Below are 7,688 nucleotides of genomic sequence, written 5' to 3'. Positions count from 1 at the left end.
GTATTTAAAGTGCAAAAACGTCATTATCTATTTTCAATCTACTGATACCAATCTTTGATATCTGTATTGTTAGAAGACACGAGTGTGCATTAATCCAAAATAATGATCGATTTGTATTGATTATATTGTGTCGATACCAAAATACAAACCAAATTTATTCGAATATTAAGTGCAAAAAGGTCAACTTTAATACAATGTAGCTCAATAAGAATAAAACTATTTTTTCTTCTTTTGGTTTACTTAATTCCCCTTCAATGTGGAAATCAAAATACATGTATGCCTCCAAACGAGTTGAGAATGCTACGAGTCTCATGCTCGAAACTATTACATGTACATGTAGCTGTCATTTTGATGTTGGTAATTTTTGTTGTAAAATTATGATTCACTGTTTCAATGCCAGATAAAAATACGTTTTATAAACTTTTGTTTTTACTATTTGTGTTCGAAAACGTATTCAGAGGCTCCGAATGAAGCAAAATTACATTATTGTCTTTCCGTACGAAAATAATTCTATATGATGCTATATATAATTCAAAAGAACCGAACTCTTTATTTTGAGAAGATCTTAAACTTAATTTCAATTTAATTAATGATTATAATTAAAGTTACATATAAAACTATTATAATAGCACATTTTTACAACGAAATAAAAATTTTCTGAGCTAATATTGCTTAAAATGGTAAACATTGGGTTTTTATAATTTTTGCCTATCTTTGATGTTATTGTACTCACAATTTTTATAAATTTGAAGAGATAGTTGGATAATGATAACTTACTTGATACAAACGTACAGGAGTTTATAATCAGTGATGAGTAATACATATATTTCTGTTTACATCAACTTTCATATCAATGTCGCTATTTTAGGCGCGGATCCAGCTTTTTACGCCAGGGGGTGTCCAAAAGGCCTGGAGTCTTGAACCTCCTGGATTTCTACGCTTTTAACCTCTACTGTACTTCTCATTACCAGCTCGTTGGAGTTATCGCGCTTTGATGACTCTTGTGCGTCATTGGTAAGAAAATGCACAAATCTCGCGAGCAAGTGCGAGATTACTGGGACATAAACGGAACAAAACGTACATAACACCCCCCCCCCCCCCCTTTTTTAAGAGTTAAAATGCATGGTGTATTTTTAAATAAAATTACCATTAGTCAAACCGCATTTTTCAAATATTCTAACACTATCTTATTAAAGATGTTACATGTTTTTTAAACTCCACCACATCTATTTTAAAAATTCCAAACAACGATGTTCTCTGGACATCCAAGTCCATCAATATTTTGTAATTTTCAAATTAGCTTAGATGCAGTTTGGAAACGCATTAGGTGTGTTAATTAGTGTTATAAACGTCTTTAAAAAATGCAGTTTGGCATATACATGTATATAACTTGTTGTAAAATATGGGGGGGGGGGGGGGGGGGGGGGGGGGGGGGGGGGGGGGGTACGTGTACGATTACAAAGTCCATGCCATATGAACCTGTCCTAATTGTATGATAAAATAGAATATCCTCATAGTCTGACAGAATAACTTTAAAAACATTAATCACATTGATTACAAGAAAATTTCTTGTGTTGGATGTGCATATAGGTTTTTCCCTTTACAGTTCTTCTTGTGATTGCTGCTTTATATCGCACGGTCAGATTTGGCAAATTTAGTAGCTTCTCTCCCTCACATAGTTTAATAAGTTCGTCTGTTTTCTTGTAAGAATAATCAATTCCTAAATTTGACTTTAGAATTTTAATCAGCGTTGTGGTTTGCAGTCGGTTATAATATATATTCGATACCATTATTCATATTACGTATGCCTAAGTAATGTATTCACATTATGTTGTCCCGGTAGCACGACTTTACGCGCCTTTAATTTGAAGAGTTCCACTAATGGAAATGATAAGTATACGAAACCATTACCCAAATTGATGCATAACAGCGAACATAAATGCATATGTGGAGTATTTACGACGAAACACTAATGGATGATAGACGTTCATTGAACCGTTTGTATTTTGTTGAATGTGTGTGTTTAGATTCTTTTCTTGGTATTTTAGATTTTACCCTAAGTGAGATTTTCTTATTTTTAAGTTTAATGAAGCAAGATACACAACTTGAACATCCTTCTCTTATTTTTCTTTGCGAACTCTTCGCATATTGCTTGTATGTTAATGTTCATGGAATGGTGAATATACATACAGAAATTCATTTCAAAATTAAGGATTATCTCCCTCATGCATAGCTCGTATCCTCAGACGAATTTGACTCCACTTTTTGGCACTCTGTTTTTCCCTAAAATAGCTCTTAACGTTTATTGTTATTTCGGATTTCAAAAATTTCGGTTGAGCATCACTGAAGAGACATTATTTGTCGAAATGCGCATCTGGTGCATCAAAATTGGTACCATATAAGTTTTACACATGTAAGAGCAAAGGCCGCCAACCGGTCTTCATTCATCGTTGATCTCATGTAACTTCTTATCCCCCTTAAGCCAGAGAAAGAGCGCTCAGCTTTACTAGATGTCACTGGTAAGGTGCAACCTATGTACAAGAGCGTGTTGATATCCGGAAAGATGTCGCCGTCTGTAACTCTAAACGTTACCGACAAACTGTTGGGTCTGTCCCCTTCTTTCATATTTGCACAAGTCCTGCTCCACTCTATAAGCACAGACTTAAGGTAATCAGGGTGTACACTTTCAAAGTCTTTCCCCAAAACCATCAGGTCATTTGCTAAGCGACTAATGTCAGAATCGCCCAATTTAACCATTTGATCAGGGACCAGTGATAATACTGAATTGCCAGGACCATCATCTCTCTGGAACCTGCAACTTAATTCTTGATATAAATAATCAAGAAAGGTGTCCTTAAAATAATCAGAAGGATCAGTGCTATCACCAACATTGATTATGTGTGTTTGCCTCTCAAACATTATTAGGACGTATACACCGACCATCAACTCATCAGCCATGTTTTTGCTTTCTGCAAACCAACTTTCAAACTCAACGTCGATGTTTTTGCGCATATATCTTTCACTGTCGCAATACACGGTTCAGCTAAAGTAAAAGTTTGGTAAACATGATGTTTTTGAAGCTTGGCTGCGACTGGCTTTCTTGTGTGTGTGTGTGTGTGTGTGGGGGGGGGGGGGGGGGCCTTAACGCACACATATGTCACAAGAAAAGGGAAAGATTTCAATGTAGACAAAATGCCTTGGGCAGTGACTTTTGACTGAGCCCATGCCCAATTGTCCTGTAGGTTTTCGTCCAGACCAGGATTGAGAATATATTGCAAACACAAAGTAATGCCAACATACTTGCTATATAATGTTTCAAAGCAAGTATGTCTTTCAACCTACCTCGTTTTACACAGACCTATCAGTTTCTTTCTGGTCACCTCTGCATCTTGTGACAACACATTCAAAGCATCGCTGTCGCTTCGGTGAAGAATAAAATAAAATAAATATAGAATTTACTCCGTCAATCATATTTCTGACAAGATGAAATTTACAGGAGTGTGCAATGCTGAGGTTGAGCATGTGACTTGCAGTGTGTATACACAACAAACCTGTTCATTCTTCCTTGACAACCCTGTTTTTCAGAGGCCATTGAAGCAACACCGTCATAAGCTTGACTTCTAATATTGTCAATAGACAGACCACTCTCTTGCAAAATTTCGACAATTTTGGTAGATATCGCTGCTCAAGTGGTACGTTCTAACCGATAAAAGCCAATCAACTCTTTCCGAATGATTGGCTGTTTCATCAAAAAACCTCAAGCATAATGTAAAAACTTCCTTATTTGCAAATTTGTCGATCACTTCGTCAGCGCTGATAGAGTTGAAGGACTTACCTTGAAGACCACCCAGTATTTCTTTCCGAATATTTTGACCAATGATAGTGATGACTTCATTTTGCTGGAGTAAGTGACATTTTATGAGAATCCCTTTAGGTGATGCGCCAGCTGGTCATCATAACTTGCAAAAAGATTCAGAAAATAGAGAGTTGGGAATACACGGACCCCTGGACACACCGGTGGTGGGATAAGGTGTCTAGGAGGTGTAAATATCCTCTGTCAACCGGTCACACCCGCCATGAGCCCTATATCTTGATCGGGTAAACGGAGTTATCCGTAATCAAAATCAGTGTGCCAAGAATAGTCTAACAATCGGTATGAAACACGTCAGAGAGCATTTGACCCAATGATAGGTTGTATTGGCAAACTAGATCATCTTCGTTACAGGAAGAACACTCTGTGTTAGCGATTTTCCTCTTATTGACATCTAAATTTCAGTGGATTCCAACCTCCTTTTGCGACTTTGGAAAGAATAGAATGAGCCGATTCCCATAGCTTTATTTCATCCATTTGAAAGTTGTGGCTTAGTCTGTTTGAAGTAGCACCCAAAGTTGTGTCGCAAATGGGAGATAAAATCTGCCCAAATGAATCTAACTTGTAAGTATCAAAATAGCACGTATAGCTAGCTCGCACCTGCAAAGCGACATCTATTTCTCACTGGAAATTCACATGCAGTGGGGAAACGGTGCACGTATTATCTATCAGATCTAAATCGTTAAAATGGGTAGTGACAGTTCCATCGCCAAACGCTCGGCATCAGGTGTGAATGTCACAGGTCCTCGGAAATGACCTTAAAAATGGATGTCCCGTGTCACAGTAGGTGTGGCACGTTAAAGAACCCTCACTGCTCAATGGCCGTAAGCACCGAGCATAGGCCTAAATTTGAAGCCCTTCACCTGTCTTGGCGACCTCTCTATATGAGTGAAAAATTCTCGAGCGAGACGTTAAGCAAGATACAATCAATCAATCTACCAAAAATTATTAGTGAGTAATGACCTTGAGTACAAAGTAAAGGTCAAAATGTCAATCTCTCTCATCGGCACCGGTAACGTCTCCACATGATTGTAATTTTCTCGAGAGGACATTAAACAATACACAATTAGTCATGGGACCTCATCTCTGAATTACAATCATAACCTCAAATTTTGAAGCAAATAACACGTACAGTATAAGATATCCCCTCGAATCATAATAACCTTGAATTTGATCAAATGACCTTGATGAGTTATTGCATACTATTTGGCAAGAACAACGCCTCCCTATAATATGGACGTCCCATATAATAGCCAGGCAGCGGTGACACTGTTGAAATATAAATGTCACACATGGCATAATTGTTTATTTGGAGTTTAACGTACGCTTTACCTTCTTCAGTAATTCTGAAATAAGTATAGATTTGCTAATGGATTAGTAACTTCATTGTCATTATAAGTAATATTATCATTTGATTAACTATATAATAAAATATAATTATACATCGATGGAGGGTCCTTAATTCCGTTATGTAAAAATTTATGATTTCGCTAGCCAAAAAATAAAATAAAAAATAAAATATACAAACTTCAAGTTGGGCCCGGACCCTCAAGATTTGTCAGCTATGGGGTCCGGGTACCTCACCTCTTGACAAATTTCAGGGGGGTGGGTGGGTGGTTCTGGTCTCCCTTTTTATACTTTTACTTGCACTTTATGTATATGTACTATAGATCGTTGGTTGTGCACGTATTTTCATATAACTGGATTTCATTTCTCGGAGAATCTTATTTGACTGGGTTTCTTTGAAAAAATAAAGATATTCTGGGAGGTACTCTTGGAGCTGATTTGCTAGGTCGTCTCCCTTGTCTTGCATTTGACCCTCTCTCTTGATATAATATCTTAATTGAACTTCGACCCGAAAATAGTTTCATGTGAGATTTTTAAAAACATCATTTATGCAGTTCTAGCATCACAGACCTGGCAATCAAAAGAAAATATAACAGACCAGACAGTCATTTTAACCCAGGCCAGCGGCATAGGTTGGGGAAGATAAATATGGAAGCAGAAATGACAGGGGTTTTTGGCGTCGCCCTAAGGCCCCCCAATGGGTCCAGGATAAAGCCCTGGTGGGGGCCCAGGGGGCGAAACTCCTGGAAGCTGGTGCATTTTAGACAATTAAGAAAGGTACTTTCAAAGTCTCCAATACACATTTTCTTTCATTTTAAACACAGGCACGTGGGATAAGGACATCGTAATTTCCTTCAATTAAAAAAAAAAATCAACCGATTATCCATTAGTTTTACTGCAATTTTTTTGTTTTGATTTTGAGACGTTTTGTACTCTTTTTATAACAACTAAATTAAATGTGTTTTTGAATTCCGTGAAGCTTAATTAAAACTACTAAACTTTGATGTATCTAAAATAAAAGAAGATACAATTGAATTTTTAGATAAAGCTTTGACAGAGTTCAGAAAAGCATAAGTTGTAATAGCTAGAGTAAATAACGCTTAAAAAAATTGCAGTTAATCTAATTGATAATTAATTGTTTTTAAAAGAAGGGGGCGGGATACGATGTCTGGCCTTTCCCCATGTGCCTTTGATTTTCGATAGAACGGTAAACATAATACACCACTAAATTTTATGCCATATGTTTTTCTTAATAAATTTTGTAGTAATTAAAATATAGTCAAATTAAGTAATTATTTCATTTTTTACCGCAACAATGTGGAAGCACATGCTTCCGTGCTTCATGGGAAGCTACGCCACTGCAGGCCCTAGAGTATCTTCGTAGTTGCTAATAGAACGTGATCACCATATTCCTCTTCTTTCAAATATTTTTGTTCCGAAGACCCACCTGATAGTATCTTTATCCCCACAAACTCAATTACACAAAACTTTATTACACAAACTCAAGTCATTTGGCATATGCAATGATACTTTTGAATGGTTTAAATCATATCTAACAAATCGTACACAGAGAGTTATTTGGAAAGGCAATTTATCGGAGGAAAGAAATGTAACCATTGGAGTTCCGCAAGGCTCTATTTTAGGCCCATTGTTTTTTATCCTGTATATTAATGACTATCCACAAGCACTGAAACATTCTCATGTAAATATGTATGCAGATGATACTTCACAAGATGTAACAGATAAGTCAGTGGAAAATATTGAGTCAAAGATGTATGAAGATCTTCAGCGCAGTATAATGTGGATTAAGGAAAATAAATTAAGCTTAAAGCTGTCTAAAACTCAATGTATGCTTATTGGATCGGCACAAAAATTATCAAAGTATCGAAAATTAAATTTAGTGATAAATAACCATGTCATAGAATGTGTTCAGGAGTCAAAATTACTTGGTATTATTATTGATGAAACTTTGTCCTGGAAAAGTCATATAGAATCACTTATGAACAAGATTTCCAAGAGAATTGGCATTTTAAGAAGAATAAGATATTTTATGTCAAACGATGCGCTGCTGAAGATTTTTAATACTATGATTTTTCCACATTTTACATATTGTTGTACTATATGGAGCAATCCAAGAAATGCTGAAAATGTGAATAAGCTTTTTATATTGCAAAAACGAGCTGCAAGGGTAATTCTTAACATCAGAAATTTTGAAACACCATCTAATGTCATGTTTACAGAACTTAACTGGTTGCCTCTATCAGATTACTTTGTCTATAGAAAAGTCATTTTAGTGTATAAAGTTTTACATGGTTTAATGCCAGATTATTTAAATGTTTTTAAATATGTATCAGAAGTCAGTCAGAGGCAAACTAGAAATTCTTATTCAAATATTTTGTATATACCCAGGGCAAAAACAGAATATTATAGAAGATCTTTCAGCATTTCAGGGAGCACAATGTGGAATGCC

The sequence above is a fragment of the Ostrea edulis genome, chromosome 9 (genome assembly GCF_947568905.1).
Source record: "Ostrea edulis chromosome 9, xbOstEdul1.1, whole genome shotgun sequence".
NCBI lineage: Eukaryota > Metazoa > Mollusca > Bivalvia > Ostreida > Ostreidae > Ostrea > Ostrea edulis.
The sequence above is the reverse complement of the archived record's forward strand: the minus strand, read 5'-3'. Positions refer to the sequence as shown.